We start from the raw sequence: 26,959 nt of genomic DNA, 5'->3' as shown, positions 1-26,959 counted from the left end.
ACCTTACGTGGGATGATCCAAATGATGATGGGAGTTTATTTAGTTTGGCTACCACATTTGTCATGCGGTTATAGAGTTTTTTTAGTTCTTGAAATCGATAATTTTGCGCAGAGAGATATACGGCTGTTCGGTGGCAACGCGCGAGGACTCATCTAGTAATATTTAGGAACGGAGGGAGTACTATGTAAATATTTAGGTGTCGCACGGTGTCCAGAAAATATGGTGATAGTGTGAGGTGGGCCATGTAATCACTGAGCCTGCGTGTTTTCACTGCTCTTGCACTCCTCCGCTGTAAGAATGGAGAAAATTGTAATCTATTAGTACCTCCTTTCGCCGAAAGTGTGGGACATCCAACAGTCCTACCACCTCAGTAATAAAGACCAATGAGCCGTAAAATCACATAGACCCATAAGTAAGTTGGACGGACGAAGCAACCATCACTCTTGCGCTAGTGAGAGGTCGCGTTCGTCTGCCCGGGCATGAATGCGGCACCGATTGTTTGGAGCGGTGCTGACCGTTTTGGGCGGGAAGCGCGCGCGGGCGATGGAGGGGCTTTGGGTGGGCCAGGCTGGTCAGGAGCGGGTGTGGCAGCTTTCCGCATGTCCCTACCGGACACGCCCGCAAACGAGAGGATGCACCAACTCTCGCGGCTAAAATCATACACTACACACCATCTCTCTGTAGGAGTAGGTCGATCTGTCGCTTTCTCTAACACACACATGATGTTAAACACACACACACACACACGCACGCACACATGCACACGCACACACCTTGGTCCCGTTGCACCTTCTAACGTGACTTATTACACCTAGACAGAGGGAATAGTAAGTATACGAGATACGGTGGCACACTGACTGAAGTCAAATACAAGTGCCCAAAATTGTGTGCATGTTATAATAAGGATTCACTTAAAATAGTACGTGAGCGAACAGAGGGATCAATTGGACAGTGTTCCCGAGCAGTAGCGAGATGTGTGAGGTAAGATACACCGCTGGCGCTTTTAATTTTTCTTATTAATTTGTTTGTTTCACCCTCTAACTGGTGGGACCCAACGTACTACATGGAGAGAGGTAAGGTGACGAAGGCTGCATTATTTCTGCACCACGGTGGATAGTCTTACTACCAAAGCCACATGACACGATTATGATTGGAATCCCAATGACTTCCACACACACACAAAAAAAACACGGCATGCTTGTCACACGAATGCAGGAATGTATAAAAGGTTATTTTCCTCTCGTTGAACATAATGGGAGGTTGTGTAGCTGGTTAGCCTGTTCGCTCATCAAACTTCAGGTCTCGGGTTCGATAATTACACTTGAGCATAATTTGTGCGAGGAGGATTCTTTGACTGGTCAAAATGGATGGATACGGAGCTATACGATCTCGTAGTGACCGTACTGACCGTATAATCATCTCATCACGTATAAGCTACAGCCTCGGCACTTGTTTTCTAGGGTTTGCATGCTTCACACACTCTCTCCAGTATATATATACACGCTGGAGCCTCAGCGCTTGTAGTTTCTCTCTTCAAACTCTCTCGCCCTCTCCAGATCTAAATAAGACTTCGTTGGCCTCTCTCTCCCCTCACTGCTGCTCAAAGAGCTAGCAGGATCCATCCGCCGGGAAGGGAAGGAGGCTTAACGCTGTCGCCGTCAGCGAGGGAGGGAATCCACTACCGACACAGCTGTTCACTTTCACCTAGCGGCGCCACGGGAGGGCCTCCGACCCCTTCTTCTTCGCCGCCGTCCCGTCGCCCACCGAACCACACCCCAAGAACCTTAAGGTATAATTTACTTACTCCACATGCATTGCTCTAGCTGCATGTATACCATGTATCTAGGACATGGTTCAAAGAGGAAAGGAGTGGGGGAAAGTAGTGGGAAAAGTTGTATATAGCATGAATCTAGGACGTGGTTCAAAGAGGAAATGAAGGGGGAAAGTTGTATAGCATGAATCTAGGATGTGGTTCAAAGAGGAAAGGAATGGGGGAAAGTAGTGAGGAAAGTTGTATCACATAAATCTAGGACGTGGTTCAAAGAGGAAAGGAAGAGGCGAAAGTACTAGTACAGACTGGCTATCCAGCACCTATGTTGGTCGAAAAGGGAAAACAATGACAAATGCAGTACGCACATCTGTAACAAACTAATCTTTTGTTTTGGGGGACAAGGCTGTAGAGTTTGAGTAGGACTAGATTTGTTGCGCTCACATAGGGAAAGGTGTCTAAAGATAAAAAAACTGGGACCAACACAAATATGATCCTTGGTTATTTGTTCTTTGTTGCAACAGACTGTGCATGACCATAGTACATCGGTAGATGCGCATGGTGCTGGTGCGTCCACTGTCGCATGCAACTCATTAGCTGTTGTTAATCTAAGGCCTTGTTTGGTTAAAAACTGCCTAGTCCCTACCTACTTGGTTCCAGGAACTAAACATGGAGTAGAGGTTATTAAATGACATGCTAAAAGACCATGTTGCCCCTAGTAATGAACTAATAGAGACAAGGTGCGATGCGTGGCAGGGGCAACTGTTGGAAAAAGTCCCAAAAAGGCTCCCTCAGGGTCTTCTTTTTTTAGTCCCAAATGCCCACTTTTAGTCCCTAAAAGTCCCTCCTGTTCGGTTTAGATGGGACTGACACAGAGTTGGTTTAGTCCCTACACCAAAATGTCTCTGTAAACAAACACCCCATAATAATGCCGCTGGAAAATTGATGCAATGCCACAGTTAAATGCAAATTACATGTTCAACGAATTTTACTGTTAATATAATCTCTATGTTAATATTAATCAATGCCACCGTTTGAGAAATGCTACTGTCGCTTTCTTTCCCATTTAGATAAGGTAGATGCTTCTTTTTGTTGGCTTCTGTGTCATCCACCATTATTGACCACTAATTGTTTCCTTTGCACCTCTGTGTAAACAGGGTTATGTACTTCACCTCGTTGCCATTGTGACCTTTTGTTGCACTGCACAAAAAACTTTTGTTTTAAGAGTGTTTTGTGCAGTTCAACCAAAATGTCACACCGACAACGTTGCTTGATTGCTTGATCTTAGTGGAACTGCACAAGAGGAGATCTTACTTCCCATATGTGTTGGCAAATTTGGTTCGGATCTTCTTCTTGTGAGTTGTTTGAATTCCGCATAATGAGATGTCACTACTAGCCTTCTTTCACATGATTCTACAGTGTGCTTTCATATGTTGTGTGATATGTCTCCAACGTATTTATAATTTTTGATTGTTCCATGCTATTATATTACCTATTTTGGATGTTTATGGGCTTTATTTTATACATTATTATCATTTTTGGGACTAACCTACTAACCGGAGGCCCAACCCGTATTGCTGTTTTTTGTCTATTTCAGTATTTCGAAGGAAAGGAATACCAAACGGAGTCCAAACGGAATAAAACCTTCATAAGCATGATTTTTGGAACGAACGTGATCCAGAGGACTTGGAGTGCAAGTCAAGAAGCAGTCGAGGCGGCCACGAGAGGGTAGGGCGTGCCCCCCCATAGGGTTCCCCCTGTCTCGTGGGCCCCTCAGGTGGCCACCGACGTACTTCTTCCTCCTATATAAGGCTACATACCCCAAAAACATCCAGGGAGCAACCAAAACACAATTTCCACCGCCGTAACCTTTTGTATCCATGAGATCTCATCTTGGAGCCATCGCCGGTGTTCTGCCGGAGGGGGATTCCACCATGGAGGGCTTCTACATCAACACAATAGCCCTTCCGATGAGTTGTGAGTAGTTTACCACAGACCTTCGGGTCCATAGTTATTAGCTAGTTGGCTTCTTCTCTTTTTGGATCTCAATATAATGTTCTCCCCCTCTCTTGTGGAGATCTATTTGATGTAATCTCTTTTTGTGGTGTGTTTGTCGAGATCTGATGAATTGTGGGTTTATGATCAAGTTTATCTGTGGATAATAATTGAATCTTCTCTGAATTCTTTTATATGATTGAGTTATCTTTGCAAGTCTCTTCGAATTATCGGTTTGGTTTGGCCTACTAGATTGATCTTTCTTGCTATGGGAGAAGTGCTTAGCTTTGGGTTCAATCTTGCGGTGTTCTTACCCAGTGACAGAAAGGGTTGCAAGACACGTATTGTATTGTTGCCATCGAGGATAAAAAGATGGGGTTTATATCATATTGCTTGAGTTTATCCCTCTACATCATGTCATCTTGCTTAATGCGTTACTCTGTTCTTATGAACTTAATACTCTAGATGCATGCTGGATAGCGGTCGATGTGTGGAGTAATAGTAGTAGATGCAGGCAGGAGTCGGTCTACTTGTTGCGGACGTTATGCCTATATACATGATCATGCCTAGATAACGTCATAATTATTTGCTTTTCTATCAATTGCTCGACAGTAATTTGTTCACCCACCATAATACTTATGCTCTCGAGAGAAGCCACTAGTGAAACCTATGGCCCCCGGGTCTATCTCTTATCATATTTGCTTCCAATCTACTTTTATTTGCATCTTTATTTTCTGCATGTATATTATAAAATACCAAAAATATATTTATCTTATCATACTATCTCTATCAGATCTCAGTTTCGCAAGTGGCCATGAAGGGATTGAAAACCCCTTTATTGCGTTGGTTGTGAGTTCTTTTTTTGTTTGTGTAGGTGCATGGCGCAAACTGAGGGAAATACTTACGCTACTATTGCTGCATCACCCTTTCCTCTTCAAGGAAAACCAACGCAAGCTCAAGACGTAGCAAGAAGGATTTCTGGCGCCATTGCCGGGGAGGTCTTCGCTCAAGTCAAGACATACCAAGCACCCATCACAAACTCCTCTCCCTCGCATTTACATTATTTGCCATTTGCCTCTCGTTTTCCTCTCCCCCACTTCACCCTTTCCGTTTTATTCTCCCTCTCTTTTCCAATTTCCTCTCTTTTCCGTTTGTTGTTTTCTGTTTGCTTGTGTGTTGGATTACTTGTTGCCATGGCGCAAGATAATACCAAATTGTTTGATTTCTCAAATACCAATAATAATGATTTCCTTAGTACTTCGATTGCTCCTCTTAATGATGTTGAGTCTTATGAAATCAATACCGCTTTGCTGAATCTTGTTATGAAAGATCAATTCGCCGGCCTTCCTAGTTAAGATGCCGCTACTCATCTAAACAACTTTGTTGATTTGTGTGATATGCAAAAGAAGAAAGATACGGATAGTGATATTGTTAAATTTAAGCTATTTCCTTTTTCACTTAGAGGTCGTGCTAAAGTTAGGTTTTCATCTTTGCCTAAAAATAGTATTGATTCTTGGAACAAGTGCAAAGATGCTTTTATCTCTAAGTATTTTCCTCCCGCTAAGATCATCACGCTTAGGAACGATATTATGAATTTTAAACAATGTGATCATGAGCATGTTGCCCAATCTTGGGAAAGAATGAAATTGATGATTCGCAATTGCCCTACTCATGGTTTGAATTTATGGATGATCATACAAATTTTTTATGCCGGTTTGAACTTTGCTTCTAGAAATCTTTTAGATTCGGCCGCCGGAGGCACGTTTATGGAAATCACTTTAGGAGATGCTAAAAAACATCTTGATAATATTATGGCTAATTATTCTCAATGGCATACCAAACGATCTACTAGTAAAAAAGTGCATGCTATAGAAGAAACTAATGTTTTGAGTGGAAAGATGGATGAGCATATGCGATTGTTCGCTACTAAGAGTTCTTCTATTGATCCCAAGTATATGCCTTTATCTACCTTGATTGAGAATACTAATGAATCTATGGACGTGAATTTTGTTGGTAGGAATAATTTTGGAAATAATGCTTATAGAGGAAATTTTAATTCTAGACCGTTCCCTAGCAATTACTCTAATAATTAGGGAAATTTCTACAATAATTCTTATGGTAATTTTAATAAGATGCCCTTTGATTTTGAGAATAGTGTGAAAGAATTTATGATTTCTCAACAGAACTTTAATGCTTTGCTTGAAGAAAAATTGCTCAAAGTTGATGATTTGGCTAGGAACGTTGATAGACTTTCACTTGATGTTGATTCTCTCAAACTTAGATCTTACCCTCCTAAGCATGATATCAATGAGTCTCTCAAAGCAATGATAATTTCCATTGACGAGTGCAAGGAAGGAACCGCTAGATTGCATGCTAAGAAAGATAGCTTTATAAAAGCGTTTTCTTCTAGTTTACATGAAAATAATGATGAAGATCTTAAAGTTATTGATGTGTCCCCTATTAGATCTTTGTTTTGTAATAGGAATCTTGAAAATAATGGGACTGGAGATGAGTCAACTTTATTTAGAAGGCGTCCCAAGAATCCGGAGTTTTTAGATCTTGATGCTAAATTTGGTAAAAGTGGGATTGGAGAGGTCATGACTTTAAACAGTATTGAACCCACTATCTCGGATTTCAAGGAATTTTATTATGATAGTTGTTCTTTAGAAAGTTGTATTTCCTTGTTGCAATCCGTTGTTAATTCTCCACATGCTTATAGTCAAAATAAAGCTTTTACCAAACATATCGTTGATGCCTTGATGCAATCTTTTGATGACAAACTTAATTTGGAAGTTTCTATACCTAGAAAACTTAATGATGAGTGGGAAACTACTATAAAGATTAAAATTAAAGATCATGAGTGTTTTGCTTTGTGTGATTTGGGTGCTAGTGTTTCCATGATTCCCAAAACTCTATGTGATATTCTAGGTTTCCATGATCTTGATGATTGCTCTTTAAATTTGCACCTTGGAGATTCCACCATTAAAAAGCCAATAGGAAGGATAAATGATGTCCTTATTGTTGCAAATAGAAATTTGGTGCCCATTGATTTTATCGTTCTTGATATAGATTGCAATCTTTCTTGCCCTATTATTCTTGGTAGACCTTTCCTTAGAATGATTGGTGCGATTATTGATATGAAGGAAGGGAATATTAGATTCCAATTTCCATTAAAGAAAGGCATGGAGCACTTTCTAAGAAAGAAAGTCAAATTACGTTATGAATCTATCATGCGAGCTACCTATGAACCAAGTGCCAAAGATGGCACTACTTAGATCTATCTTCGCTTTTATGCCTAGCTAGAGGCGTTAAACGATGGCGCTAGTTGGGAGGCAACCCAAATTTTCTTTCTGTTTTTTTGTTTTTGTTCCTGTTTAGTGTTAAATTTTGTTTCTACTTTCGGTTTAGATGTGTTTTCATGTTTTATTTAGTGTTTGTGCCAAGTAGAACTTATAGGATAACCTATGATATGAGTTGATTTGATTCTAATGAAAAACAGAAACTTTGCGCTCACGAGAAAAAATTCAATAAATCACAGGATAGAGATTTTGCATTGATTCTTTTTTCTGATGTTCAATAAACAAAGTTTTTAGGACTTACTATTTTGGTAGGATTTTTGAGGTTCCAGAAGTTTGCGTTAGTTACAGATTGCTACAGACTGTTCTGTTTTTGACAGATTCTGTTTTTCGTGTGTTGTTTGCTTATTTTGATGCATCTATGGCTAGTATGTAAGGGTATGAACCATAGAGAACTTGGAATACAGTAGGTTTAACACCAATTTAAATAAAGAATGAGTTCATTACAGTACCTTATGTGGTGATTTTTTTTCTTTCACTAACGGAGCTTATAAGATTTCCTGTCGAGTTTTGTGTTGTGAAGTTTTCAAGTTTTGGGTAAAGATTTGATGGACTATGGAATAAAGGGTGACAAAAGCCTAAGCTTGGGGATTCCCAAGGCACCCCAAGATATTCAATAATAGCCAAAAGCCTAAGCTTGGGGATGCCCCCGGAAGGCATCCCCTCTTTCGTCTTCGTTCATTGGTAACTTTACTTGGAGCTATATTTTTATTTGCTACATGTTATGTGTTTTGGTTGGAGCGTCGTGTATTATATTAGTCTTTGCTTGTTAGTTTAACACAATCATCCTTGCTGTAAAACACCTTTTGGGAGAAGCCTATTTGCTTAGGATTTGATAGAATACTCTATGTGCTTCACTTATATCTTTTGAGCTAGATAGTTTTTGCTCTAGTACTTCACTTATATCTTTTAGAGCACGGTGGTGGATTAATTCTGAAAAAATTGTTGATCTCTCAAGCTTCACTTATATTATTTTGAGAGTCTTTTAAAACATCATGGTATTTGCTATGGTTATAAATTGGTCCTAGAATGATGAACATCCAAGTTGGGTATAATAAAAACTATCATAGGAAGTGAATTGGATGCTATGATCAACTTGATACTTGATGATTGTTTTGAGATAGGGAGGTAGTGATATTAAAGTCATGCTAGTTGGGTGATTATGAATTTAAAGAATGCTTGTGTTGAAGTTAGCAAGTCCCGTAGCATGCACGTATGGTTAAAGTTGTGTAACAAATTTGAAGCATGAAGTGTACCTGGCTTGTGCATCCTTATGAGTGGCGGTCGGGGACGAGCGATGGTCTTTTCCTACCAATCTACCCCCCTAGGAGCATGTGCGTAGTGCTTGGTTTTTGATGACTTCTAAATTTTTGCAATAAGTATACGAGTTCTTATGACTAATGTTGAGTCCATGTATTATACACACTTTTACCTTTCCATCATTGCTAGCCTCTTCGGTACCGTGCATTGCCCTTTCTCACCTTGAGAGTTGGTGCAAACTTCGCCGGTGCAACCAAACCCCGTGATACGATACGCACACATAAACCTCCTTATATCTTACCCAAAACATCCACCATACCTACCTATTTATGGCATTTCCATAGCCATTTCAAGATATATTTCCATGCAACTTTCCACCATTCCGTTCATCATCATCATGACATACATTACTTTTGTCATATTGCCATTGCATGATCATGTAGTTGACATCGTATTTGTGGCAAAGCCACCATGCATAATTTTTATACATGTCACTCTTGATTTATTGTACCATCCCGGTACACCATCGGAGGCATTCATATAGAGTCATATCTTGTTCTAGTTTCGAGTTGTAATTCATGTGTTGTAATCAATAAAAGTGTGATGATCATCATTATTAGAGCATTGCCCAAAAAAGGCCAAAAAGAAAAAAAGAAAGGCCAAAAGAAAAAAGAGAAAAGGAAAAAAGGAAAAAAAAGAGAAAAAAAAGGGCAATGCTACTATCTCTTTTTCCACACTTGTGCTTCAAAGTAGCACCTTGTTCTTCATGTAATGAGTCTCATATATATCGTGCTTCAAAGTAGCACCATGTTCTTCATGTAGAGAGTCTCATAGGTTGTCACTTTCATATACTAGTGGGAATTTTTCGTTATAGAACTTGGCTTGTATATTCCTACGATGGGCTTCCTCAAATGCCCTAGGTCTTCGTGAGCAAGCAAGTTGGATGCACACCCACTAGTTTTCTTTTGTTGAGCATTCATTTATAGCTCTAGTGCATCCGTTGCATGGAAATCCCTACTCCTCATGTTGACATCAATTGATGGGCATTCCCATAGCCCGTTGATTATCCTCGTCAATGTGAGACTTTCTCCTTTTTTGTCTTCTCCACACAATCCCCAATCATTATTCTATTCCACCCATAGTGCCATATCCATGGCTCACACTCATGTATTGCGTGAAGGTTGAAAAAGTTTGAGATTATTTAAGTACAAAATAATTGCTTGGCTTGTCATAGGGGGTATAGAAGTTGGGAACATCTTTGTGTGACGAAAATGAAGCATAGCCTAACTATATGATTTTGTAGGGATGAACTTTCTTTAGCCATGTTATTTTGAGAAGACATGATTGCTTTTATTAGTATGCTTGAAGTATTGCTATTTCTTTTGTCAATATGAAATTTTATCTTGAATCATTTTGATCTGAACATTCATGCCACAATAAAGAAAATTACATTGAGAATTATGCTAGGTAGCATTCCACATCAAAAAATCTATTTTTATGATTTACCTACTCGAGGACGAGCAGGAATTAAGCTTGGGGATGCTTGATACGTCTCCAACATATCTATAATTTTTGATTGTTCCATGCTATTATATTACCTGTTTCGGATGGTTATGGGCTTTATTTTATACATTATTATAATTTTTGGGACTAACCTAATAACCGGACCAGCCTGTATTGCTGTTTTTTTGTCTATTTCAGTATTTCGAAGGAAAGGAATATCAAACGGAGTCCAAACGGAATAAAACCTTCGGAAGCGTGATTTTTGGAACGAACGTGATCCAGAGGACTTGGAGTGCAAGTCAAGAAGTAGTCGAGGCGGCCACGAGAGGGTATCCCCCCCATAGGGCGCGCCCCCTGTCTCGTGGGCCCCTCGGGCGGCCACCGACGTACTTCTTCCTCCTATATAAGCCTACATACCCTGAAAACATCCAGGGAGCAACCGAAACACAATTTCCGCTGTCGTAACCTTCTGTATCTGCGAGAGCCCATCTTGGAGCCGTCGCCGGTGTTCTGCCGGAGGGGGATTCCACCACAGAGGGCTTCTACATCAACACCATAGCCCTTCCGATTAGTTGTGAGTAGTTTACCACAGACCTTCGGGTCCATAGTTATTAGCTAGTTGGCTTCTTTTCTCTTTTTGGATCTCAATACAATGTTCTCCCCCTCTCTTGTGGAGATCTATTCGATGTAATCTCTTTTTGTGGTGTGTTTGTCGAGATTTGATGAATTGTGGGTTTATGATCAAGTTTATCTATGGATAATAATTGAATATTCTCTGAATTCTTTTATATGATTGAGTTATCTTTACAAGTCTCTTCGAATTATCGGTTTGGTTTGGCCTACTAGATTGATCTTTCTTGCCATGGGAGAAGTGCTTAGCTTTGGGTTCAATCTTGCGGTGTTCTTACCCAGTGACAGAAAGGGTTGCAAGACACGTATTGTATTGTTGCCATCGAGGATAAAAAGATGGGGTTTATATCATATTGCTTGAGTTTATCCCTCTACATCATGTCATCTTGCTTAATGCGTTACCCTGTTCTTATGAACTTAATACTCTAGATGCATGCTGGATAGCGGTCGATGTGTGGAGTAATAGTAGTAGATGCAGGCAGGAGTCGGTCTACTTGTTGCGGACGTGATGCCTATATACATGAGCATGCCTAGATAATGTCATAATTATTCGCTTTTCTATCAATTGCTCGACAGTAATTTGTTCACCCACCGTAATACTTATGCTCTCGAGAGAAGCCACTAGTGAAACCTATGGCCCCCGGGTCTATCTCTTATCATATTTGCTTCCAATCTACTTTTATTTGCATCTTTATTTTCTGCATGTATATTATAAAATACCAAAAATATATTTATCTTATGATACTATCTCTATTGATCTCACTTTCGCCAGTGGCCGTGAAGGGATTGACAACCCCTTTATTGCATTTATTGCGAGTTCTTTGTTTGTTTGTGTAGGTTCGTGGGACTTGTTGAGGAGCCTCCTACTAGATTGATACCCTGGTTCTCAAAAACTGAGGGAAATACTTACGCTACTCTGCTGCATCACCCTTTCCTCTTCAAGGAAAACCAACGCAAGCTCAAGACATAGCATTGTGCTACTTGTATGATAATGTTGCTTGATTTTAGTGAACTGCCCAGATGGAGACAAGACTTCCAATTTGTATGTGCACTGTAATATCCCATTGAGGTAAGATAAGGATATTTCACAACTGTTGGCCTGTATTTTGCCACTTTCATCAGAAAATTAATGTCATTGTTTAGTGCTATACTTGTGCTCCCTAGTTGACATGCCAAATCTTACATTGAAGGCGAAGCTTGTCTGTTATTGAACCAAGTGATGAAGGCGAAGAACAAGCAGAAAAACAAAAATCAACTCCCGGTGCTGTAATGAAGCACTGGAACTGTGATGACACAAGTAATGATATAGTTTTGCATCTTAATTTATTGCTATAGCTGGAACGAGCAATTGTTTTGCCACTGATTTGATGACGCTCTTAATGTAATACGTAATTATCTCTGCTTGTGTAAACAGGGATCTTCTTTGAAGATACCATATATTTTAGTGGAACTGCACAAAAAGATGTTGGAAACATTAAACTAATCGAGGAGTATATAGTAAGCATGGCCACCATAGTAGATAGCAACAGATGGTTCCGGAGAAGTGCTTGATCTGTATGCTCTACACAATAAGCCTCCTAACAAAGGTTGGTACTCGCCCACTAATTCATCCATATGATTGAGTTGTGTCATATCTATTGGTGTTGTGCTACTGTTTAGATACTGTCATGAAAAAGTGGTATTGTCCTTGAGAAGTGCTTCATCTGTGTTGTTTTAAATATTTCCTTTCCTTTTTTTCAAGAAAATAGGGATGCTAGAATTTAGTTGTCCTCTTGTCTTTGCACAATAGGATCATCTTCCTCTGAAGAAGAATATGGAGTACGTGAAGTGACTAGTTCTGATTATGCCAGGATGAATAAGCCATGTCTATCTTCTCATCAGAAGGAGCAGTTGAAGGACGGTTACATTACTCCCCACAAGACCAATCTAACTTCAGCTCAGAAGGACTGACAAATCTCCATTTTTTTGCTGTGATGCGCGAGTAGAATGTTGTTCTAGGATTCTCATCAGAAGGAGTAGTTGAAGGATGGTTACATTACTCCCCACAAGACCAAACTAACTTTAGCTCAGAAGGACTGACAAATCTCCATTTTTTGCTGTGATGCGCGAGTACAATGTTGTTCTAGGATTCTTTCTGGTGAGTTCAATTTTTCTAAAAGTGTGCTCTACATGGACCATGTAGGTGCCTGTTTAAAATATCAATTCATAGTACAGTTTGCTTTATACTAATTACATTTTTTGTATTTGTGCAAACAGGGGTGATCAGCTTGATTTCAATGGGAACTACACAAAATGTTCATGAATACATTGGATCATTCATTTCCACCACAAGAAAGGAGGTGTCGATAAGTTCAAGGCGTTGCAACATATAAGGGCGAAATCATAAAAGCTACGTGTGAATTTGGTTGATTTTGGTGGAACTGCACAAAAAGAATAGCTGGTTTATTTAGCACGAGGTGCCATGTCAATGTCCGAACTGATGGCAAACCCCTCCCATTCCACAATCATAGGCATTTGATATTTTCGAATGGGACAACCTAGTCAAATTTTGCTCATTGATTTTAAGACATGCGTTTGATATTTTTGAATGGGACGCCCTTGCTGTCAGCAGCGTCAATCAATTTTTTCTTTATTCTTTAGTTGTGAAGTAAATATTGCTTCTGACACGTGAGTCACTGAGATGCATAATCATCGATTGTTTTGAATGATCTCTATGAATTGCCAGCCCTGTGGGTTTGATTGCAATGTACAGAAAGACTGAAAAGCTGCTCAAACTCTTTGTACTCCTTCTGTTCCTTTTTACTTTGCACATTGTGCAAGTGCATACCTTTTTGTATAAGATTGGTCAAAGTAGAGATACTTTGACTGCACACAAAACTTGTATAGAAAGGACCGGAGGGAGTACATGTGAAACTGCTGCAAACGAGGTGATCACCCTGGGAATAATGCTAGTACATATTGTTTTGCATGTTCATCCAATGCCAGTGATACAGGAATTCGAACTAATCGAAATAAATTCATTCATACACGGTCGGATTTCATTTAAACATGCCGGATTTCATTACATTTAAACATGCCGGATTTCATTACATTCAACTAAAAAGAGGTGCACTGGAGGTATAATTAATTAACCGAAGCTACCCACCGGTGTCCCGCTGAGCCGAACAGAAGCTTTAGTGACTTAACTGCAGGTGCAGTTGCGTAACTGACATGTGGCCTGTTGGGCCAATGTGTCAGTCAGCCAACTGCACCAGCAGTTAAGTAGAAGTAGCGTTCTTATCCAGCGCAGCTCTCCGACTCCACGTCGCTGCCAAGAAGCTAACCGGTCGTCAATGGTCAACCCGCCTAGCTTGGCTTCAACCGGAGGGTAGCAGCGGTGGCCTTACTTGGACCCGAGCGGTGGCGACCTACCGTGTTCTACTCTTCCTCGTTTTCTATGTGGCACGGCCTCGTTGGCAGCGAGGCGGGGCCTCGGCGGAGCCGGCGATGTCCTCTGTCTTGTTGCCGGCGGGCGGCACCTCAGTAGAGCGGTGGAAATCCTCCCTCACGTTGCCGGCAGGGTGGGGCCTCGGCTGAGCCGGCGATGTCCTCTGCCTCGTTGTTGGCGGGGCGGGGCCTCGGCGGAGCCGGTGGTGTCCTCTGCCTCGTTGTTGGCACCGCGGGGCCTCGGCAGAGCATGGCCTCGTTGACGCCAGCGGAGCGGTGACTCGTCGGAGCCGGCATTGTCCTCTGCCTCGTCCTCGGTCTTGCCAAACAGTGCCTCGCCCGCTTCATCGCCCTCTTTGTAGGCGGCCACAGCCTCCGCCACCCGCATGCGGTACCGCCAGCGCTTGAGGCGGCCCTTGTGGGCGGAGCGGTATGAGTTGAGCAGCGCCTCCTGCTCCGCCCGCTCCGCGGGGATCTGCTCCTCCGCCTGCAGGTGCTCCTGGAGGAGATTGTGGTTGTAGGCGGCGTCGGCCTGTGCCTCCCGGAACTGCTCCTCACGCATCTGCCTCATCGTGTCCATATATTGGGCACGGGCCTCGCTAATGGTCATGGTGCAATGCACCGGCGAGGATGGCACGGAGGAGGGGGTTGGCGCCGGATCGTCGGCTACCATGTTCTCCATTGGGACGTCGTCGTCCTCTGGCTGCCTGCTGGCTAGCTGGTCGGCAGCAATGGCTGCCATCTCCTTGTGGCCCGTCGTCCGCCCGTCCCGAAGAGCGCCGGAGCACGAGGAAGCCATGGTGGGCAGTTGTGGTGTGGACAGGAGAAAGGGAACGGATGCGGATGACTGCGGCTATGGCCGACGCAGCAGTTTATATAGCAATGGTGGGCGGCGGAGGGACGGGCGTGTGGCGCCGGAGTAGCCGCCTCGGCAACCGTATCATTAATGTGGCGGCAGATGGACGGACGGACGGCACTTGTGTCGTTTGAAGGAGGAGCAATTGCCTGCACCGGGAAGCGGGGCGGGCGGCACTGACTGTTTCGGGCAGAAAGCGCGCGCGGGCGAGGAGATGACTTTACTTGGAGAGGATGACAATGGGGACCCACCAGGGCCATAGCCTAACATACGCAAGTGCCAAAATAAGTGACTCAAAACTTACTCAACCTTGTACTAACATTAGTACAAAGTTGAGTCATTTTTGAGTCACTTATTTTAGGACAGAGGAGTAGTATGTATGCATGTGCAATGCACGTCTTAAAAGAATGGAGTGATTTTGGAGTGTGACTCGGAAAAAATATAATGGAGTGATTTTGATAAATGGAATTCCACCCACAATTGTTTTTAATATTCATACAAAAAAGTGTATATTCACATATAAAACACTGGAGGTTCATTAAAAACTGTATGTTACTTTATTATTTTTTCTTCCCATTCTCCTCCCAAACCTTCTTATTTGGGCTCAAGTCGTCATGCGCTCAAGCCATAAAATATAGCCCATGAGGCATCGCATATGGGCCTTTTTTTTCCTGGAAGGGCCACGTGAATATTCTAGAACACAGCAGTGGCAACACCAGTCTACTGTTCATGGCGAATCCGGCTGATCTTAGCCCTTGGATTTTGGAGAGCAACGGTTATGATTGAAGCTCTGGATCCATCTCAAAACTGATACTCTATATACAATATATATATATATAGATAATAAGTAGTATAGATATAGATATAGATATAGATATATAAAACTATAATTTATTTTGCTTCCTCCTGGTTTCCTGACATCACGGTCCCACACCATTGTCAACCTATGTACTAGTCAATAAACGAGAGAATTGCACAAGAAGCGGCCGATAGCCGGGACCAAGCAGCTCGAGCAGTATTTGTGTTTTTGAGGTGTGAGCACTGCAGAGTTTTTTATGTTTAGCCCAGATATTAATTTTTCTCCTCTGAACAACAACGAAAACATCGTTGCAGGTATTAACTGGGCGGGCTGTGGCCCGTCTAACCCAGGACAGATATCCAGCCCAGATATTCACTTTTTTCAACCTGAAAATGGCTAGCCCAGCTATACTTTTTTTAGGAATACCCAGGTAAGGTCAAGTTGTTATTCTCCGCCCCGCTGGGCTGCAAATCTTTCCTAGGAGGGATGCGTTAAGCTTAGCAAGAAAATGGGATTTAAGAAATAATAAATGGGATGTAATTATAAAAACTGGGCAGTAACTATAAAAAAATGCACCAAACACGTAATTACTTTATAAAATATTATTTTTGGATACTAAAAATTTTAATTTCATTAATTGTTGCGAGCGCAATGTTTTGTTGGATTTTTACGTAATATAAATTTATATTTAAATTGTATTTAATCTGACTAGAAATTTCGGGATAAAAATATTTTGGATCCCATCAAAATGTGGGAAATTTTATTAAATTATGTTTTGAACGGTTGGTTGAAATGAGCTGTACTTTTAACAAACTGTAAATGAGCAGTAGTAAATTCCATTAGAATTCAAAAATGGGCTGCACATTATTACAAATCTCAAATGGGATATAAGTTCTCTGCCACACACTTCTGGCCTTACTAAGTTGACGCGTCCCCTAAAAAAACATAGTTGACGCGTATGCAAGGCTTTGTCAACTTATAGTCAACACACGGTTCTAGCAGCAGTGGCCATTGGATGTCCATCCAACAGATGTCGTGCTTCTTCTTCAATCTCGGATATTCTAGTTTCACCCGCCCAAAAAATGATGCCTCCCCCTGACATCTGGGGTGCACCATTTCGGAAGCTGACCTGTGGGCCTACTAAGTTGACGTACCAAGGGCTTTGTCAACTTAGTCAATATAAACGATTCTAGCTGCAGTGACCGTACGATGTCCATCCAATGGCCGTTGTGCTTCTTGAACCTCTGGTGTTCTTGCTCCAGCCGCCCAAAGCAGCGCCGGTTGTGCCGCCTGCTCCTGCCTCCCATGGCCGGCTGTGCTGTCGCGGAGGGCTCACCGCCCCCTACTACTCCCACCGCTGACCAGGCCATCCCTCCACTCACCCACACCCCCTATTATTCTGCGGCGACAGCAGCGCATCCGAACCAGTGAACCCGCGTACTCCTCTCTGTGTGTGCATCCGCTGCCGCATCTTCCCCGGCTCCACGTCGTCCCCTTCCTAGGCCTCGCTGTTGTCCATCGCCGTGGTGCTCCCGGTGCGGCGTGGTCAACGTGGTCAAGGAACGACTTCCATCGGATGTGGACTGTACGTGGAGAAGCTGACAGCTGGGTACGCCACACCATCGGAACGGCCTCCTTATTACGCGCAAAATAATTTTCCTCCACCTGACAGCGGGGACCCACTGGACGGGCCACCGTATTTCACGAAAAAATGATTCGCCCCCTGACTGCTGGGACCCACCAGCTACATCTTCGCACGCAAGGAAGTGCGTCCAAAAAAAACGATTCGGCCCCCTGACTTCTGGGACCCACCAGCTACATCTTCGCACACAAGGAAGTGCGTTAAAAAAATGATTCACCCCCTGTCTGCTGGGACCCACCAGCCACACCTTCGCACGCAAGGAAGTGCGTCCAGGCAAAAAAAAAACGATTCGCCCCCCTGACTGCTGGGACCCACCAGCTACATCTTCGCACGCAAGGAAGTGCGTGACAGTCAGGACCCACCTGGTCGAAGCATACTAGCGTTGTCATTCTGGTCGTGAACGTGTACGTACATACTGGTGGATGTAGAGGCGCGCACGTGTCGTAGTAGAGGTGTGCACGTAGCATGTACACGTATGTATAGCGGCCAGGGTGCAAGAAAGAAAATATGACCACATATGTGTACACACGGGTGGGGTCTCGAACGCCTACTCGCGCATATATACGTACAGCCAGGGCTCGTGTACATGGCTGGGTCGGAATGGAGAAACAACGTCGTTGTCGTGTTCATGGGGTGCCAACCGGCTGGGTCGGAATGGAATGCGTGGTCGTGTTCATTGGGAGGGCTTGGACGAAACATGCGATGGAAATGAGGCCTGGCGTACCGTAGAACGGAGGAAACGGCCTTGTGTTCGACCGGCCATGTTCAAAACGGGATCCTGTTCATCGGGAGGGGTCTGGCGTACCGCAAAATGGAGGAAACGGACCTCCTATAGTCGAAACGGGGGTTTTGTTGATTGGGAGGCGTGTGGCGTACCGCAAAACGGACGAAACGGACTTGTGTTAGAGCGCTACGGTCGAAACAGGGGTCCTGTTCATTGGGAGGGGTGTGGCGTACCGCAAAACGGGACTCCACGGGATACTGTTCATCTCCACCGTCGACCTCCTCCACCTTCCACGGGCTACTGTTCATCTACCGTGGACCTCCTCCAGCCTCCACCTGCGACTGTTAATCCACGGGCTCCTGTTCATCCAGCCTCCACTGCGCGCTACTCCACCGGCTACTGTTCAACCACCCCTCTCCACGGGCTCCTGTTCAACCTCCCCTCCACGGGCTACTGTTCATCCACCCCTCCACCATCTACTGTTCATCCAGCCCTCCACGGGGTCGTCCTGTTCATCCAGCCCTCCACGGGGTCCTGTTCATCCAGCCCCAACCGGCTCGATCGATCGGGGTCCTATTCATCCAGAGGCAATGCCAGGGTCCTGTTCATCCACTCCCACCGCTCACGGTTCATCCAACGCCCCCCCCCCCCCCCCCCCCCGCAATGCTCACTATTCATCCAGAGAGGCAGCATCAATCGGCTTCAGTTAGCAGCAGTAGCAAAGGAATCGATCGCTCGGGTTCAGTAACGCGTAACCTGTAGTGCAATCGCTCGGGTTCAGTTAGAGCCCAACGCCTCACTCGGGCTCAATTAGAGCTAACACCTCGCACACACGCGCGTACGTGTACGAGAGAAACGCGCATCGCTCGGTCCCCGACCACCCATCATAACCGGGAACTCCCTGAATTTTTCCTCGCCCTCGCTTCTACCACGGTTTTTTCGGTCATGGACGGCCCAAAGAATGTCATGCAGCCGCGTCTCCAGCCCGCCCAGGACGAAAAGCCCATTTTCTGTCATGATTTTTTGTCATAGAAGTAGGAGCCCACCACATCTATGATGATACCGGGTTTTGTCACAATTATCGTCATAGAAGTGTCATATGTATGACAAAAAAAATTCGTTCGTCCCAAAATGTCACGGATGTGTCTTTTTTTGTAGTGTTAGTCCAATGCACGTGCACTATTATTATTATACACACCGTTCGGTCGTACAAGTGAAAGGCAATAATGACGATATATGATGGACTGATTGAGATGAGAGAAGCTGGTATGAACTCGACCACTCTTGTTTTTGTAAATATGATGAGTTCATCGTTCATGATTCAACCTATTATGAATAAACATGTTTGCAATAACAATTAGAGATTATAATTGCTTATGCCATGCTTAATTAGCTAGGAGTTTATAATGGTTTACCTTGTGTGCCAACATGCTATTAAAATGGTGTTGATGTGGTATGATAGGGTGGTATCCTCCTTTGAATGATTTGAGTGACTTGACTTGGCACATGTTCACGCATGTAGTTGAAAACAAAATCAACATAGCCTTCACAATATTTATGTTCATGGTGGATTATATCCTACTCATGCTTGCACTCGATGTTGATTAATTTTAATGCATGTTGATGACTGTTGTCGCTCTCTCAGTTGGTCGCTTCCCAGTCTTTTGATAACCTCCATCTGTAATAAGCGGGAATACTGCTTGTGCATCCAAACTCCATAAACCCCAAAGTTATTCCATATGAGTCCACCATACCTTCCTATATGTGGTATTTACCTGCCGTTCAAAGTAAATTTGTATGTGCCAAACTCCAAACCTTCAAATGAAATTCTGTCTTGTATGCTCGAGCAGCTCATGTATCAACTAGGGTTGTCTGTATCTTCCATGCTAGGCGGGTTATTCTCAAGAGGAGTGGACTCCGCTCCTCATTCATGAGAAAATGGCTGGTAACAGGGATGTCCAGTCCCATGATCCGAAGATCAAAATCAAATCAAAATAAATGCAAACAAAACTCCCCCGGGATTGTTGTTAGTTGGAGGCACCCGTTGTTTTGGGCAAGCCATGGATTGATGATTGTTGGTGGATGGGGAGTATAAACTTTACCATTCTGTTTGGGAACCGCCTATAATGTGTGTAGCATGGAAGATATCGAGATCTCATAGTTGTTATGTTGACAGTGAAAGTATACCGCTCAAAATGTTATTTATCTCTCTATTTCAAAATCGAGCTCTGGCACCTCTACAAATCCCTGCTTCCCTCTGCGAAGGTCCTATCTATTTACTTTTATGTTGAGTCATCACCCTCTTATTAAAAAGCACCCGCTGGAGAGCACACTGTCATTTGCATGCATTACTATTAGCTTATATTGGGTATGCCTTGACTGGATCTCTTTTACCATGAATTACAATGTTTAGTCAGTCCTTGATCTTTAAAGGTGCTCTGCATTTACATTTTGCGGTCTTAGAAAGGGCTAGCGAGATACCATCTTGTTATATCATATTATGATTGTTTTGAGAAAGTGTTTTCATCCGAGATTTATTATTATTGCTCGCTAGTTGATTATGCCATTGATATGAGTAAACATGAGACCTAAGTGTTCTTGTGAATATGGTTAGTTCATAATCTTTGCTGAAAACTTGAATGCTGGCTTTACATATTTGCAACAACAAGAGCAAGCAGAGTTTGTAAAAGTAAATGTTTAAGCTTGGGGGAGTTGATACGTCTCCGTCATATCTACTTTTCCAAACACTTTTGCCCTTGTTTTGGACTCTAACTTGCATGATTTGAATGGAACTAACCTGGACTGACGCTATTTTCAGCAGAACTGACATGGTGTTATTTTTGTGCAGAAATAAAAGTTCTCTGAATGACCTGAAAATCCACGGAGCAACTTTTCAGAATTAATAAAAAATATTGGTTAAAGAAATAGCGTCAGGGGGCCCACACCCTGTCGACGAGGGTGGGGGGCGCGTCCCCTCCCTCTGGATGCGCCCCCTGCCTCGTGGGCCCCTTGGACATCCACCGACCTCAACTCCAACTCCATATATTCTCTTTCGCGGAGAAAAAACTCAAGGAGAAAGTTTCATCACGTTTTACGATATGAAGCCGCCGCCAAGCCCTAATCTCTCTCGGGAGGGCTAATCTGGAGTCCGTTCGGGGTTACGGAGAGGGGGATTCATCACCGTCGTCATCATCAACCATCCTCCATCACCAATTTCATGATGCTCACCGCCATGCGTGAGTAATTCCATCGTAGGCTTGCTGGACGGTGATGGGTTGGATGAGATTTACCATGTAATCAAGTTAGTTTTGTTAGGGTTTGATCCCTAGTATCCACTATGTTCTGAGATTGATGTTGCTATGACTTTCCTATGCTTAATGCTTGTCACTAGGGCCCGAGTGCCATGATTTTCAGATCTGAACCTATTATGTTTTCATGAATATATGTGAGTTCTTGATCCTATCTTTCAAGTCTATAGTCACCTATTATGTGTTATGATCCGACAACCCCGAAGTGACAATAATCGGGATACTTCTTGGTGATGACCGTAGTTTGAGGAGTTCATGTATTCACTATGTGTTAATGCTTTGGTCCGGTACTCTATTAAAAGGAGGCCTTAATATCCCTTAGTTTCCACTAGGACCCCGCTGCCACGGGAGGGTGGGACAAAAGATGTCATGCACGTTCTTTTCCACAAGCACCTATGACTATATTCGGAATACATGCCTACATTAAATTGATGAACTGGAGCTAGTTCTGTGTCACCCTATGTTATAACTATTACATGAGGAATCGCATCCAACATAATCATCCATCACTGATCCAATGCCTCCAAGATTTTCACCTATTGTGCTTTGATTATTTACTTTACTTTTGCTACTGTTACCATTACTATCATACTACTTTGCTACTAAATATTTTGCTGCAGATACTAAGTTATCCAGGTGTGGTTGAATTGACAACTCAACTACTAATCCTTAAGAATATTCTTTGGCTCCCCTTGTGTCAAATCAATAAATTTGGGTTGAATACTCTACCCAAGAAAACTGTTGTGATCCCATATACTTGTGGGTTATCAGTTACTTCCGGCTAATGATGAAGCCATGAATTTCTTCAATACTTTGACACTAGGCAACCTCTTGACCCCTCGGTGATCCTCGACCCCTCGACGACCTTCGACACTCGACCCTCAAACCCTCGAACCCTCGGCGATCCTTGACCCCTCGGAGATCCTCGACCCCTCGGCGATCCTCGAACCTTCGACCCTCGAACCCTCAAACCCTCGGCGACCCTCGAACCCTCAACCCATGGTGATCCTCGACCCCTCGGCGATCCTTGACCCTTGAACCCTCGAACCCTCGGCGGCCCTCGACCCCTTGATGACCCTTGACCATCGAACCCTCGGTGACCCTGGACCCCTCGGCGAACCTCGACCCCTCGACGACCCTTGAACCCTCGGCCCCTCGACGACCCTCGAACCCTTGACCCTTGAACCCTAGAACCCTCAAACCCTAGAGCCGTCGAACCCTTGACCCTCAAACCCTGAACCCTCGACCCCTCTATGACCCTCGTGACCCTCTAGCCTAGTTTCCGATCGTTGATCCCTCAGTGATCCTCGACACCCTTGTTGCCGATAAAAAGAAGAAGAAGAAGAAGAAGAAGAAGAAGAAGAAGAAGAAGAAGAAGAAGAAGAAGAAGAAGAAGAAGAAGAAGAAGAAGAAGAAGAAGAAGAAGAAGAAGAAGAAGAAGAAGAAGAAGAAGAAGAAGAAGAAGAAGAAGAAGAAGAAGAAGAAGAAGAAGAAGAAGAAGAAGAAGAAGAAGAAGAAGAAGAAGAAGAAGAAGAAGAAATAGAGGAGACGAAGAAGAAAAAATAGAAGAAAAAATAAGAAAAAAAAGAGGAGAAGAAGAAGGAATAGAGGAGAAGAAGAAAAATAGAAGTGTTTGCCTTTCTTTCGACATTGATGTTTGGTTGGAAGGAACGATGATGCCCCAGGTAAACATTCTTCCTGCATTTGTCCAGGTATATACTTTCGGTGTCATCTAAACAGTGCGTGCATGCGTGGTATCCCTTGTTTGTTTGTCCTGAAAGGTTACCGAGAGTAGGCCAATCATTGATGGTGACAAACAGCAATGCATGCAGGTCAAGTTCCTCCTGTTTGTGCTCATCCCACACACGTACACCTTTTCCAGTGCACAACTGTAGAAGTTCTTCAACTAATGGCCTTAGGTACACATCAATGTCATTGCCGGGTTGCTTAGGGCTTTGTATGAGCATTGGCAACATAATGAACTTCTGCTTCATGCACAACCAAGGAGGAAGGTTATAGATACATAGAGTTACGGGCCAGGTGTTGTGATTGATGCTCTGCTCCCCAAAAGGATTAATGCCATCTGCGCTTAAACCAAACCATATGTTCCTTGCGTCACCTTCAAACTCCTCCCAGTACTTTCTCTCGATTCTTCTCCACCGCGACCCATCAGCGGGTGCTCTCAACTTCCCGTCTTTCTTACGGTCATCTCTGTGCCATCGCATCGACTTGGCATGCTCTTTGTTTCTGAATAGGCGTTTCAACCATGGTATTATAGGAGCATACCTCATCACCTTGGCAGGAACCCTCTTCCAGGGGCGCTCACCGTCAACATCACCAGGGTCATCTCGTCTGATCTTATACCGCAATGCACCGCATATCGGGCATGCATTCAAATCCTCGTACGCACCACGGTATAGGATGCAGTCATTAGGGCATGCATGTATCTTCTGCACCTCCAATCCTAGAGGGCAAACAACCTTATTTGCTGCATACGTACTGTCGGGCAATTCGTTATCCTTTGGAAGCTTCTACTTCAATATTTTCAGTAGCTTCTCAAATCGTTTGTCAGGCACAACATTCTCTACCTTCCACTGCGGCAATTCCAGTACGGTACTGAGCTTTGTGTTGCCATCTTCGGAATTGGGGTACAAACCTTTTTTGTGATCCTCTAACATGCGATCGAACTTCACCTTCTCCTTTTGACATTAACATTGACTCTTTGCATCAACATTGACCCGACGGAGATCATCATCGGGCACATCGTCTGGTTCCTCTTGATCTTCAACAGCTTCCCCTGTTGCAGCATCACCATATTCGAGGGGCACATAGTTCTCATCGTCCTCTTCTTCTTCGATGTCTTCCATCATAACCCCTATTTCTCCGTGCTTGGTCCAAACATTATAGTGTGGCATGAAACCCTTATAAAGCAGGTGGGTGTGAATGATTTTCGAGTCAGAGTAAGACTTCGTATTCCCACATACAGGGCATGGACAACACATAAAACCATTTTGCTTGTTTGCCTCAGCCACTTCGAGAAAATCATGCACGCACTTAATGTACTCGGAGGTGTGTTTGTCACCATACATCCATTGTCGGTTCGGTTCATTTGCGTGCATTATATATAATTAAGTGTGTCAAAAACCATTACAGAACATCATGAATAGATAATTAGGTGACCAAATTAATAGAAGTTCATCATCTAACATTAAAACCAAAGTACATACATAGTTCTCATCTAACAACATATAGCTCTCCAGAGCATCTACTTAATTAAACCATACATTGAAACTATGTAAAACATTTCAATGCCAAAACAAATGCGATCATAATCGCAACCAAGGTAACAATTGATCCAACGACATAATGATACCAAGCCTCGGTATGAATAGCATATTTTCTAATCTTTCTAATCTTCAAGCACATTGCATCCATCTTGTTCTTGTGATCATCGATGACATCCGCAACATGCAACTCCAATATCATCTTCTCCTTCTCAATTTTTTTTAGTTTTCCCTTCAAGAAATTGTTTTCTTCTTCAACTAAATTTAACCTCTCGACAATAGGGTCGGTTGGAATTTCTAGTTCACATACCTCCTAGATAAATAAAATCTATGTCACGTTGGTCGGCATAATTGTCATAAACAATAAATGAACCAAATAGTTATAAAGATAATATATACCACATCCGAATCATAGACATGATTAGGGCCGACGGGGGCGGATACCAAAACCATCACACTAAATAATAAGAAGCAATAATAAAAGTAAGAAAATTATACAAGTATCTATATAAACATACAAGTAAGAATTTTTTTTCCTTTTAGAAAGAAGATAAGAACAAGAGGCTCACCATGATGGTGTCGGCGACGAGATCGGCGCGGGCGATCAACGGCGGTGAAGACGGGGACGGGGCGTGACGGACCGCCAAACCTAGACAAATATTGAGGAAAATGGAGCTTGGAGGTCGAGCTTGGAGAGGAGAAAGCTTAAGTAATGTGGCTCAGGCATTCCATCGAACACCTGGTGTGCATAGGAGGTGAGCTAGAGCACCACAAAGCTCCCCCCTCACCGGCTAGGAAAAATAGAGCACTGGTAGTGCTCTGCTCGCGGGCGAGGGGTATATATAGGCAACTCAATGGTCCCGGTTCGTGGCACGAACCGGGACTAAATGTCACCCTTTCGTACCGGTTCATGCCATGAACCGGGTCCACTAGATGTGGGCCAGAGCGAGGACCATTAGTCCCGGTTCGTGCCACCAACCGGGACCAAAGGTCCCAGACGAACCGGGACCAATGCCCCCACGAGGCCCGGCAGGCCCCTGTCCTCACAAACCGGGACCAATGGGCCCATGGGTACCGGTTCGTGACCGAACCGGGACTAATGGGCTAAGCAGGCCCAAACGTATGCCATGTTTTCTACTAGTCGATGATCTTCATTATTAGAGCATTGTCCTTGTGAGGAAAGGATGATGGAGACTATGATTCCCCCACAAGTCGGGATGAGACTCGAGATGAAAAAAAAGAGGCCAAAAAAAGAAAAGAAAAGAGAGCCGAAAAAAGAAAAAAAATGAAAAATAAGAGAAAAAGAGAGAAGGGGCAATGCTACTATCCTTTTACCACACTTGTTCTTCAAAGTAGCACCATGATCTTCATGATAGAGAGTCTCCTATGTTGTCACTTTCATATACTAGTGGAAATTTTTCATTATAGAACTTGGCTTGTATATTCCAATGATGGGCTTCCTCAAATTGCCCTAGTTCTTCATGAGCAAGCGAGTTGGATGCACAACCACTTAGTTTCTTGTTGAGCTTTCATAAACTTATAGCTCTAGCGCATCTATTGCATGGCAACCCCTACTCACTCACATTGATATCTATTGATGGGTGTCAGTCTCATAACCAGCAGATCTCGAGTAGGAGGGGCCAAGCTGTACGTCTGAGGACCAATGGTAACTATGGATGAAGGACACAATGTTTACCTAGGTTCAGGCCCTCTTAATGGAGGTAAAACCCTACTCCTTCTTGATTATATTCAATGGTATAGGAGTTGCAAGAGTTGATCTACCTCGAGATCGATTCGGCTAACCCTAGATTATCTAGCCTAGCAATGTTGTGATCATACCTCCGATCTACCCTCCGGTTTATATAGACACCGGAGGGGCTTAGGGTTGTACAAAGTCGGTTCTACAGAAAGGAATAACATATCCGGGCACCTATACTTGCCATCCATGCATACAGGAGTCCCCACTGGACATGAAAGGTGATCTTCTGTCTTGTATCTTGACATCCCATCAGTCCGTCCCACATCAATAGACCAGACGCCCGAGGACCCCCTAGTCCAGGACTCCCACAGTAGCCCCTGAACCAGTCTTCAATAATGATATATTCAGCGTTCAGATTGTCTTCGGCATTGCAAGGCGGGTTCCTTGAAGAATACACATTGGCTTTCCTTTGTAAAGAATTGTATCCTACTTTTCATAATGATCACAACCCTTAGCCGTGAAGGCAGGATATGTATATAAAAATGAGAATAGTGTCTTTTACTGACAACTTTTTCGGCGAAGTGTCAGACTTGACCCTTCGACATTTTGAACCGTTTTCTCACCCCACATTCTGTGTTTTGAGGCCACGGCTCATTGGCACGTCCTGTCAAAGCAAAGATCGTGCCCACTTAATACGGGATTGCACATC

This window comes from Triticum aestivum, chromosome 1B (assembly GCF_018294505.1).
Source record: "Triticum aestivum cultivar Chinese Spring chromosome 1B, IWGSC CS RefSeq v2.1, whole genome shotgun sequence".
Lineage (NCBI taxonomy): Eukaryota > Viridiplantae > Streptophyta > Magnoliopsida > Poales > Poaceae > Triticum > Triticum aestivum.
The sequence above is the reverse complement of the archived record's forward strand: the minus strand, read 5'-3'. Positions refer to the sequence as shown.